The sequence below is a fragment of the Pinus tabuliformis genome, chromosome 8 (genome assembly GCF_031772625.1).
Source record: "Pinus tabuliformis cultivar Carrire ecotype Pingquan chromosome 8, CPIR1, whole genome shotgun sequence".
NCBI lineage: Eukaryota > Viridiplantae > Streptophyta > Pinopsida > Pinales > Pinaceae > Pinus > Pinus tabuliformis.
In genome coordinates, this window is record NC_142294.1 from 1,278,527,046 (window position 1) to 1,278,539,596 (window position 12,551).

The following is a 12,551-nucleotide window of genomic DNA, read 5'->3' on the forward strand; positions in this document are numbered from 1 at the left end:
TCACTTTCCTATCTTGATGATTTGGACTAGGCTACAACTTCATAAGGCTCCACCTTTCAAATTCAACCACTCCTAGTTGAAGGAGCCATATTTTATTAAGCTTGTTCACCTATTTTTGCAGAAACCTTCTGGTGACTCTTCTTCTCGGAATACGAAAAGAAATCATTCTAAGCTAAGAGCACTCAAGGAAAAGGTAAGATATTGGGCTAGGAAAAAAAGCAAGATATGATTAGAGAGTTAATCATGATCAACAAACACGACCAAATATTTCAAGATATTAGTGACCTGGAATATTTCTCCGTAACTTTCAAGTTTGAAATCCTTAATCTGGAACTTCGCAAATCCCAAATCTTTCTTCAACGAGCTGAAGAACTGCAACAAAAAAGTCGAAATATGTGCGTTGAAGAAGGGGATAAAAATAACAGATTTTTCCACAGCCAGATTAATATGTGGTGTAAAAAAAACCCTATTTGGAGTATTGAATCTGAATCTGAACTTTATCTTCACAAAAGGACATTATAGGGTAGGAAATGCACTACTTTAGTAATTTATATCATTTTAGGGAACGGGTCCCTTTCATCAAACAAAAGGATATATGTGATCTCTTTCCCAAATTAATGAGAGTGGAGTACAACCTTCAAATGGAACACCTTGTCAACAAAGACGATGTCTTCCTCGTACTAAAATAATTATCCAGAGGAAAATGTCGTGGTCGAAATGGAAATTTTCCTACCTTTCCATGGCATAATGATTAATGAGCACACTGAGATGGTTGAAGAGTTTAGATTCCTTGGATGGGTCCCTTGTGCAACAAATAAGACTTTTATCTCTCTCATTTTGAAAGTTTCTAAACCTACCTCTTTTCTAAATTTCCATCCAATATCCTTCTCTAATACCATTTACAAATTGATATTCAAAACCATAGCAAATTGCCTCAAACCCTTCTTGTCCGAACATATATCTGCTAAACAATTTGGCTTCTTAAAACATCGACAAATTCATGATGCGGTAGCTATCACATAGGAATATATGCACTCCGTCAAGACTAGCCATATGAATCCCTGTCTCATGAAGATTGAACTAACTAAAGATTTTTAATCCATGGATTGGGAACCATTATGGATGATTTTTCAGAAAATTGGTCGTGGAAACATATTGATTAAATGGATCAAATCATATATAAAGTCTGCCTCTTTTGCCCTCCTGGTCAACGATTTCCCCACAAATTTTTTTCCGGCCCCCTGAGGTATTATACAGGGTTACGCCAGGTCACCGCTTCTATTTCTTATCATTATTAATGGACTTGGCATAAAATTCTTAGATGCACAATGATGTGGGATTTTATCAGTTTGCTAGATTGCAGATCTGGTTCCCCTATCCCATATAATTTTTAATAGTGATCGACTAGATATTGGAAAGTATAAACCCTCTAAAAGGCCTGAGATCTTTGATATCTTATATGACTTCAGACTTGCCTCGGGTCTCTTCATAAACCACAATAAGACCATTCTAATCTCAAATGAGCCTGAGGTGCCACGGATTTTGGAGATATCACACATCTTTTATTTAGATATCACTCATTTGGGACGGGTCTCTAAGTATTTGGGGTTATTTCTGAAGCCGAATAGTTACCAAAACAAGGGGAGCTGCGACGCAGCGAGTCCCTGCATCAAGTTGACATTTACAGCATTGTACTTTCAGTAGCTAGTCAGAAAGAAAACTGTTGAAAATTTAGATGACAAAGAAAATTGCAAGTTGACATTTACAGCATTGTACTTTGCAAAATTTTGAAAAACAATCCATATGCTTAAGTTATATGACAAAAACATATAACTAATTATTGTGGTTGCGTAGAAAAACAGTGACAAAAACATATACCTAATTATTGTGGTTGCGTAGAAAAACAGGAAAACGAGAGCAACAAATAAATGCAAATTATAAAACCCCAGTTGGACCGATAAATATGGTAAATATAACTTTATAAAATGCGGAGACTTGCATAATTTGAATTAGAGCATAATACAAGAGCACGTGTCAATTCATCCAGCATATATATATAAACATATCTTAGCTATATTTTGTTTTTGGAAAATAATTTTTGGTAGCCCGCCATTGAGCTATGACTCAATACAAGCAAACTAACAAAACCATAGTATATCGATAAACTCTTCTGGTGGAATGTCTCTGGGTGGTCATTGCAGAGACTGACTTTTATGGTGGCATACTAAAAAGCTTGTGTCTTTCAAAAAACAGATTCCTGTACAACAAATTGAAAGCTGGCTGGCAAGCTAGCTAGATTATTCATATAGCCCGTACTAATTTGTAAAGTTCACATTTTTATGATGGCGTAAGGAAATGAAATCAGATTCCTGTACAGCGAATTGAAAGCTGGCTAGCTAGATAATCATGGAGAGCAGTAATTTATTAAGTTTACAGGTACATATTCTTTGTTGTACAGCGAATTGAAAGCTGGCTAGCTAGATAATCATGGAGAGCAGTAATTTATTAAGTTTACAGGTACATATTCTTTGTTTTCCATCTTATCTGACTTTAACGAAATCCATTTTTTTACTGCTTTATTTGACTTGCAGAAGAGACAGGCCAGTATGCAACAAATAAATGCAAATTATAAAACCCCAGTTGGACCGATAAATATGGTAAATATAACTTTATAAAATGCGGAGACTTGCATAATTTGAATTAGAGCATAATACAAGAGCACGTGTCAATTCATCCAGCATATATATATATAATCATATCTTAGCTATATTTTAAATTGTTTTTGGAAAATAATTTTTGGTAGCCACAAATGTTACTCGAGGCTGGCATGCAAACCACCTGCCGGTTCTTCAGTGAAGCTGAGACTCGAGGCTTGCATGCAAACCACCTGCCGGTTCTTCAGCGAGCTCAGCTTCAGCAGGTGGGTTCTAATCCAGCTATGGATATTTACCAATGAACTACTGCGACGATCTAAGCACGTGCCCGCCAAAAAAACCACTTTATCGTGATATGCATACGTATTACAAACTTTACATATGATTCTATTAAAGAGCGATATGCATACGTATTACAAACTTTGCATATGATTCTATTAAAGAGCTTTGAAGTATTAGTTGATTTTCCTGCAGTTTTTTCGGATCTCCCCGTTGTTCCCGGTGAGAGGTTTGATGTTCCCCATCTTCACCATGGCAGCGGCAAAATCATTGAAGAAGGCAACTGGATCGAGGGAGTAGAAAGAAACCCGATTATCAGTAGAGCCGCCATTGAATAATTGCTGATCCGAGTGGAGCAGTCCATTCTGGAATCGCAGAATGTTGTAGTAGCTGTTGTCGAAGGCCGTGGGAGTGAGAAGGTCCAAGGGTGCGAGATTGTTCAAACTTGCAATTCGGCAGATTCAACCCTTTGTAACCGTGTAGTATAAAACTCTGTAGCTTCTTCATGTTCTTGACGTCCTGGGGAAGATCCTCTTCAGAAGCATTTATGGGATAAAACAACTTTAAGTGCCTCATCTCCGACCAGGTTGCCATGATGCCATCTTTAATTCCTGACCTCCGGTCTATCCATACGGCCAATTCCGTCAGATTTTTGATTGTAAAGTTCACATTCTTATGATGGCGTAAGGAAATGAAATCAGATTCCTGTACAGCGAATTGAAAGCTGGCTAGCTAGATAATCATGGAGAGCAGTAATTTATTAAGTTTACAGGTACATATTCTTTGTTTTCCATCTTATCTGACTTTAACGAAATCCATTTTTTTACTGCTTTATTTGACTTGCAGAAGAGACAGGCCAGTGCAACTGTTTCTGTGGTGGCCAACTGACCCAAATGCAAATAATTGCTGCTCGTAGGCTAGCTACATGTCAGACCCCATGTGGAAGGTACCTTTAGTTTCTCACAGACTAGCATGTCACGGATTTGGTCAGAAATTGAATTTTCATTAAGTATAAAAAACAATCGACAATTCCATGCATAATAACAAAATGAATAGGAGTATTGAGTGTTTTTTCTCCTCTGTACTGTGTGACTGTAGCCAGAAATGCAGAATTTCATTAAAGAGAAAACAAATTCTCTCAAGAAGAACCAGACTCAGGCAAAAGCCTGCAAAAAGGAAAACCCAGTTCGGACATTCAACGGACCCAATCTTTCCATCTTAAAGTCATCCTTAGAGAAATTCTCTTACCCGGAAGGCGGCTCGGGCGATGAAGCCTGAAAGGGTTGCCCACCCGGTTTCGTTGCCATAGCGTAGCACCTGCGGCAGAAGAGAACAGCATATTAAAGATGGAATAAGTATTTGAATGAATTTTTGATGAACCACTGTGCAGTAAACACCAAAAGCACAAGGATGCGCAGGCTTACCGTGACCGCTCTCGGATGGCAGAGTCATAACCCAGCCAGGGAGCCCCTCGACCTGTTGTGGGACCGCGAACTGCTGAGGAGTAGAGACTCCAGAGGCCTGAAGCAGCCGAGACCAGTCCATAGAACAAATGATGTGATGGAAAGCAGGTACAGGCATTGCAGTAATGCATTCGCAGGTAAGAAATTTCATGATGTGAACAGCGACACGATGTGGGCATCAGAACAACCGGATGGATGTGGGCAGGGTTCAGTATCGGGCCGAGATCAATTCAGTGAATGATACGGCAGAGTTTCACTGAGTTACCGGCAGGTTTCATCGGTCCACAAAATTCCAATGAAAACCGACTACTGGGCACTTCTGATATAGATAGCAGGGTAACAGTATACCAGAAAACACGTGTACCAGAAGATCCACCACATGTTAACAAACGCTACAGCAACGCTGACATTAGTCAATCTGAAATTGAGAGGCCTTAAGTTCCTATGTTATAAACCTTTCCGCCTCTTTCCGGCTCGAAAAAAGGCCAAATAATGCTAGCATTAATACGAAACCGTTAACGGTCAGGGATAATCAAACTGCGCGTAAATGGCAAGTTAACCTATGTTCGGGCCTCTTCCGCCTCGGGAAGAGGCCAAATAAGATGGAAAACGTTAAGGGGCGAATCCGACTTTGGTTACCGAATTCCAGACTGAATCCGACTTTGGTTACCGAATTCCAGACTTTAGTATAACCGCAGTATAACAGGGACTAATAGCTCTAAAGTAATGCTAAGTCCACTTGAATCGATTACAATAGTCCCTGCCTATTGCCAGATGGCAGGGACTAATAAGGATCGGGCTTGGCTACTAAATAAAACTGACACGCATCTTAATCAGTGGACTCATAAATAGATAACTCTAGGAGGATGTTGTATCCTCATAAAATCATCTCTCACAACATTCCATTTTTCTAGATGCATATATACAAAATTCCAATGGGTGTAGTCTACAAAATCAACTCCATGGTTTCACTTTTTTCTATGGGCACGAAAACAAAAAGACCGTAGATTCCATATTTCTTGTCTGGAGATGCTCAATCTACTAGTCACTCTTCGCACTTGGGGCCTAGAAGGCTTGGCTTCTTTCAATATGGCACTAATCCTAAACAAAATTTGGAGGTTGTTTGTAGTAAAGGTCTTTAGCATCATATCGTCAGGGGAAAAATATTTTAAGAAAAGGGATCTTATTTGTTGGTTGTGTGATTGTACTGTACATCACCCAAACATCTCACAATCATGACGTAGTATTCTCATGACCAAACATTGGTTTTTTTGGGAACCTTAGATGGGATGTTGGAATGAAATATATTCCGCAAATTGGCTTGGATTGATTGCCAGGTATCACTGGCACTCATTTACTATCTCTTGCTCTCATTAATTTTCTCCATAATCAGGGAACTTTTATGATCAAATATATTGTAAACGCTACTATTCCTTTGCCTTTCTATACCCATTGCAAAGATTCAAACGACATATCTTTTGATTCCAGAATGGCTCATTCTACAGCCTAGTATGATGCATAACCTTGTCTGTTCATCATCAAAGTTGAATTTTTTCTCATTTCAGCCAAAATAAATTTAAAAAAATCTAAAAAAAAGGCTATACAAAAGATTTAAATAATGTCTTCTCATACAAAAAAAAACACAGGTGAAGAATTGGATCCATCTCGGCTCATGCTAGATTTGTATTCAAGATGGATCTATGTTGAAGATGATTAAAGAGTTAACTATGATGAATAAATAAGTCCAATTATTAGAGGATATTAGTTACCTGGAATATTTCTCTGAAACTTCCAAGCCTCAAATCCTTAATCTGGAACCTTACAAATCCCAAATCTTGCTTTTATGGGATAAAGAACTGCACCAAAAAAGTTGAAATATGCGGGTTGAAGTAGGGGATAAAAATAACATATTTTTCCACGACCAGGTTAATATGTGGCATAAAAAAAACTCTATTTGGAGTATTCAATCTGAATATGGAGAAACTTCATCTTCACGAAAGGACATTATAAGGGAGGAAATGAACTACTTTAGTAATTTATATCATTCTAGGGAACACGTCCCTTTCAGTAAACAAATGGATATATGTGATATATTCCCAAAATTAATAAGAGTGGAGGAAAATCTTTATATCGAACACCTTGTCACCAAAGACTAAGTCTCCTCGTACTAAAATAACTAGCTAGAGGAAAAATTCGTGGTTCAGATGGACGGAACATGGAACTTTCCTTACATTTCCAGGACATAATGATTGATGAGCTCTCTTATATGGTTGAAGAGTCCATATGCCTTGGATGGGTCTCCGGTGCAACCAATGTGACTTTTATCTCTCTCATTCTTAAAGTTTATAAACCTACCTCTTTTCTATATTTCCAACCCATATCCTTCTGTAATACCATTTAAAAATTGATATTCAAAACCATAGAAGATTCCCTCAGACCATTCTTGTCCAAACATATATCTGTTGAAAAAATTGGCTTCTTAAAACATCGACAGATTCATGGTGTGGTAGCTATCGCATAGGAATTTATGCACTCCATGAAGACTAGCCATATGAATGCCTGTCTCATGAAGATTGAACTAACTAAAGCTTTTTAATTCGTGGATTCAGAACTTTTATGAGTGTTTCTACAAAAAAAAATGGTCTTGGAAACATATTAATTAAATGGATCAAATCGTATATAAAGTCTTCCTCTTTTGCCATCCTGGTCAAAAATTTACCCACATTTATTTTCGTCCTCCAGAGGTCTTCGACAGGGCTACACCATGTCACTACTTCTGTTTCTTATCATTATCGATGGCCTCAGCAGAAAATTCTTAGATGCATGATCATATGGGATTTTATTAGGTTGCTGAATTGCAAATCTGGTTCCCCTATCCCATCTAATTTTTATTGATGATCTGTTAGAGGTTGGAAAGTATGAACCCTGAGAACGGAAAGCGATCTTTGATATATTATATGACTTCACACTTGCCTCGGGTCTCTTCATAAACCATAATAAGACCATTCTGATCTCAAATGAGATGAGGTGCCACATATTTTTGAGATAGCGCACATCTTTTATGTAGAGGTCACTCACTTGGGAAGGAGATTTAAGTATTTGGGGTTCTTTCTGCAGCTGAATGGTTACACAAAAAAGGATTGGGCTTGGTTGCTGAATAAAATTGACAAGCATCTTAATCACTGGACTCATAAAAGGATAACTTTGGGACTACGCGTATCCTCATAAAATCAGTTCTCCACAACATTCTAATTTTCTAGATACATATTTACAAAATTCGAATGGGTGTAGTTTGCAAAATCAACTCCATGGTTTCACTTGTTCTGTGGGCGGGAAAATAAAAAGACAGTACATTCCATCTCGCTTGTGTGGAGATGCTCAATCTACCAGTCACTCTTGGCGCTTGGGACCTAAAAGACTTGCCTTCCTTCAATATGACACTAATCCTAAACAAAATTCAGAGTTGTTTGTAGTAATGGAATTTGGAATCATATCATCAGGGAAAAATACTTAAAGTATAGGGATCTTATTTTTTGGCTGGTTATGGTGCTCCGCATCCCCCAAACATCTCACAATCACGACATATTATTCTCATAACCAAACGCTGGTTTTTTGGGAACCTCAGATGGGATGTTGGCTCGAAATCTATTCCTGAAATTGGCTTGGATTTTCTGTCAAGTAGCACTGACACTCACTTATTGTCTCCTACTCTCATTAATTTTCTGCATAATCAAGGCATTTTTGTGATCAAATATATTGTAAGCGCTACTCTTCCATCGCCTTTCTATACTCATTGGAAAGATTCAAATGAGCTTGAGATGCCAAATCTTTTGATTCCAGAATGGAAATCTTATATATCCAATCTAAAACTCGTCGGGATAATCCTCTCTCTAAAAGAGGACAAATTGATATGGTTTAGAGGTACTCAACAAGGAAAGGTTATTATCAAGGAGTCATATTAGTTAATCTTCCATCCCTCTACAAATTTTTAGACTTTCCCTTGGCTGACCTGCACATGGAAATGGAATTTCCCTCTTAAAATTAAATTCTTTTCTTGACCGGTAGTTCATAACCAAATTCTTACTTGGGAAATCCTGTGCAAAATGGGCTTTCAGGGCCTCGATATATATGGCCATTTTCTATCCTATGGAGATAACATCAAGCATCTATTCATCCACTACCCTTTTTCCACATCAGTTTGGACTTCAATGCTACACCTGTTAATCTCCCCTATAGATTCAGACTGCTCTCACATTGTCTCTTAACTAGGTAGATGGACAAGGGAACCTAAACCCCATCAGTCTTGGTATTCTTCATCATTTATGGTATTTTGAGGTCAAGTAATTCCCATATTTTTTAACAAGTGAGACTGAACATTTGGTGGACCAGCTGCAATATCATTTCATATTATTGGGATTTTTCATTAACCTTTCCTTCTGATCCTAAATTCCCTCCTCCTCGTGACATTTGGTAATCTTTCCCGGTATGTTTTTTTGATGGTGCCTCATCTTTTGCTCTCTATGGAGGCGGCGTGGCCATTCACTTAGGTCCAACGCACTCCTACAGATTTCATTGGCACTATGGCTTTGGTTCCAACACTTGTGTTGAGTTACTCACTCTTTCGGGGGTCCTTCATTGTGCTACCAGGCTTCGCTTCAGGGATTTCATTTTCGTTGGATATTCCAAGTCCATCATTGATTGGGGAAATTTGAGAGCCTCTCTAAATTCCCCTTCTCTCGAGCCTTCAAAACTTAGAATTAGGGCCCTGATCTTTAAATTCCCCAACATTTCTATCTCCCACATCTATCGAATTCAAAACAACAAAGTATATCATCTCTCTGAGGTTGGTTGCTCTTCAACGGCTGACTCCATATCCTTTCAATATTTTTATAATGATATCCTTCTAGGGCATGGACATATTGTGAGAGGTCTGTCATCTTCATGTCTGGCCTCTCTATTTCCTAGCTTTCAGTTTGTTTTGATTTTTTGATGTAATTTTCTGATTTTTTGATGTAATTTTCATCTCTGTTTGCAGGGCTCTCCGCTTCTACATAGCCCTCAGTCTTCTTATTGTTTGGATGATTCATTTCCACATCTTTGTATGCCTTTTTGAAGTGATCTCATAGTGGTTGCATTTTTTATTTAGTTGATACGCACTAAGTCACAGCCCAGGTTTCATGTGGTCTGACTGTTTTTTGTAGTCAAGTTCGTCTACATGAGATATTTGGAAATAAATGCTCTTTCTTTTCCTTTTTAATAGAAAGTGTTTATTTTATTTGAAAAAAATCTCTTATGAGAATTTTATTAGTTGGACTTTAACATTTAACTTTATAAAAATCACACGTCATTTTCACAATTGGTCTTCACCAGTGATTAATGGTATGTCACTTCGTATGCATTTTTTTCCCTTCACATATATTATAATAGATATGGTTGAATCAATGGTTCTCGGTAGATATAATCCTCCACCTAGATATGGTTGAATCCTCCACCTTCCCTTAAGTAGTTAGTCTTCATTTTCTTGAGAATTTGCTTCTTTAATTGGTAGAAGAAATTAAAAGACATATGCTACATTTTCAGTTACTTGAGCCTTACATTGATTCATTTTCAACTCCTTGGGCCATTTGTAATTTATGAATGCAATGTGTTTGATATTTTCCGATGGTTTAGGAAATAAAGGAGGACACAATCTTCTCTAAAATTAACTTTATTTTGTTACCTTTATTGTAACTCTTCTTAGAAATTTCTTTAAGTGTCTTCATTTGTATTTTTTATAATTTTTATTATTGGAAATTAATTTGTTTTATGTATTTATTAAAAATATAGAAAACTTACAATAATTAAATTAAATGACAATAAACACATAAACTAAATGACAATAAACACATAAACCAATAATTGGAGTTCAAAGCTTATTGTGTTTGTTAAAAAAATTTATCGTCATTTTTATTAATTTGTTTTCATCCAATCCAATTACATATCTAATAAACTATTTAATTTTGAAGTGGCATTGAAATTCACTTCCAAGATGTGAATAAATGATTTTGTATATAATTAGCTAACATTTATATCTTAACCTTGGGAGGCAGGAGCGAGAGGGCCCTTATAAAACCCAATGCAAAAGTAGTTACTAAATTCACACGAGTTTTAGAATCTACAAGTAAAAATATGACGAAATTCCTTTCACTATGGAAAGGATTGGAGGTAGACATAAAATACAAAATTCAGAGACTCTATTTTTAGAGCCTCAATGATCATCATCTAACAAATAATCATCTAACAAATAATGATAATGATGATAATGAAGGATGAGGATCTAATGAGCTTTTCATCTCTTCCTCTTAATCTAAGAGTGCTTAGTTCTACTTCCCAATTTGAAAAGTTAGAATTTTCTTATATTCTTAGACATTTGAATACCAAAGAAGACAAGCTTACCAAAAAATATTCTACCATGGAGCAAGGTACACTCGAAATGGACAATATAAATATTTCGATTCTCAATTCCATAGTGTGTATGAATGTCACAAGTATTGAAAGGGTGGTTAGGGGCTCCTTCGCTCCTAATGTGTATAGCCACGAACTTTGAATATACTTCTTTCAAAGGAGTAGAGACACGATGAAGTCCATTCTCATTGTAGTGGAGGGTACGTGGCATGTTCTCATAGCTCTTTTTGGCAAGGGGGCTAAATATTTGAGAACTAATCACCGACGATTTTCATATCTCCGACCTTTTTACTCTTTATCTTGGCTTATTAAATGGAACCTTAAGTGGATGGCCTCTATAATGGCCTCGATAAAGTGGTGTATTTTCTAGTTATGCTCGCACTCGTGGGACCTGTTCTGGTTGTCCTCAATTTCTATGTTAAGACCCTGGATTGGAAAAACGAATTTATGGTAATCGAGCGATGCCATCCAATTCTTATCATTCCTACGTGTGTCCAATCTCTAGATTAAGGAGACAAATATTCAAGTGATGCTCAACTCGCGCGTTTGCAGGGACATCGCATATATAAGGAGTTTCTAGCTTCTCCACAACGCAAATGAAATCCTGGTTCATGTTTTCTTAGTTGGAGGATCCTCCTTCAATTACAATCATTGTAATTAGATACTCAACTTTGATTCCGTAATGGCCAATTCTCCCATCCCTCTCGATAACAATGAGGCAATATGGTGTTCGATAAATTGTTGGATGCTTTGCATGCTTTTCTTGTCTCCATTTCGAAGCTTAAGGATATGGATGAGGGGGACGATATGTCATTCTAGCTATTTTTGGAAGCCAAGATTATTAGTCACCAAGTTGATATGGAGCATTTGGCTGATGATCTAAGGGAGAAATTAAATTTGTTTAGTGAATAATTAGCATCCTTAGATATTATTGGGACTTGTAATTCATTGAAGACTATGGGCGACGAAGGCACCAACCTTACTGTCGGAGGGAAGAGAGCTTTCTGATTCAGGGGTGACGACCCTAATGTGAACAATTGGCATTAGCTTTGATGCTCTGATTTTCTATGTCAAGATTTATTTTTATATTTTTCTATGATAGAATGTAAATTTTGTTATATTCTCACAAATTTTTTGTTGAAAATATAATGTCAATGTATTTAGGATAATAAGGAATAGGAATCTAAAAACTTCATGGTGTACACAATTTTTGTTTTGGAAATTCGATGTAAGGCTTTTGGTCCCGAATCCATATTTATTAATACAAAATGCTTACCCGTTTTGTTTAAAACTAAAAATATATATACGTTAACCTTACATTTTTTCTAGAGTGAGGTACTCCTTTAGTACAACAATGAATTAACCACCACTATTTTAAAAGACAATTATTTATTAAAAACAATAAGTTAAATATTTGCAATTCCAAATTTATGGTTTTATGGTAAAGCAAAAATAATTTATGAACTTTGTTTAGACTCTAATTCTTTGGAGTCATATTTACATTGTGTTGGTCATTTTGTTTCTGAAAATAATTTTTTTATGAGTATAATTAAGTTATTTTTTCAATTAATATTATGTATAAGTTTATTTTTTGGACAAATTTGATAGGTTATGTGTGATGGCTCCAATAATAGTAAATATTTAATTATTGTAGTGAAACAAACTGGATATTACTATTTAAGTTTAAATATTTATTATTTTGATTAATTGT

The 12,551-nt window shown here is 36.5% G+C and overlaps 2 long non-coding RNA genes across 2 annotated transcripts; one reads left to right on the top strand and one right to left on the bottom strand.

Moving 5' to 3' along the window:
- Positions 1 to 3,572: 3,572 nt before the first annotated feature.
- On the top strand, positions 3,573 to 4,211 carry LOC149240067 (uncharacterized). Its single transcript, XR_016245496.1, has 3 exons — positions 3,573 to 3,705; positions 3,780 to 3,879; positions 4,032 to 4,211. It is a non-coding gene; the product is annotated as an uncharacterized LOC149240067 (long non-coding RNA).
- On the bottom strand, positions 4,115 to 4,575 carry LOC149240068 (uncharacterized). Its single transcript, XR_016245495.1, has 2 exons — positions 4,358 to 4,575; positions 4,115 to 4,250 (listed from the first exon to the last, which is right to left on the bottom strand). It is a non-coding gene; the product is annotated as an uncharacterized LOC149240068 (long non-coding RNA).
- Positions 4,576 to 12,551: the final 7,976 nt, after the last annotated feature.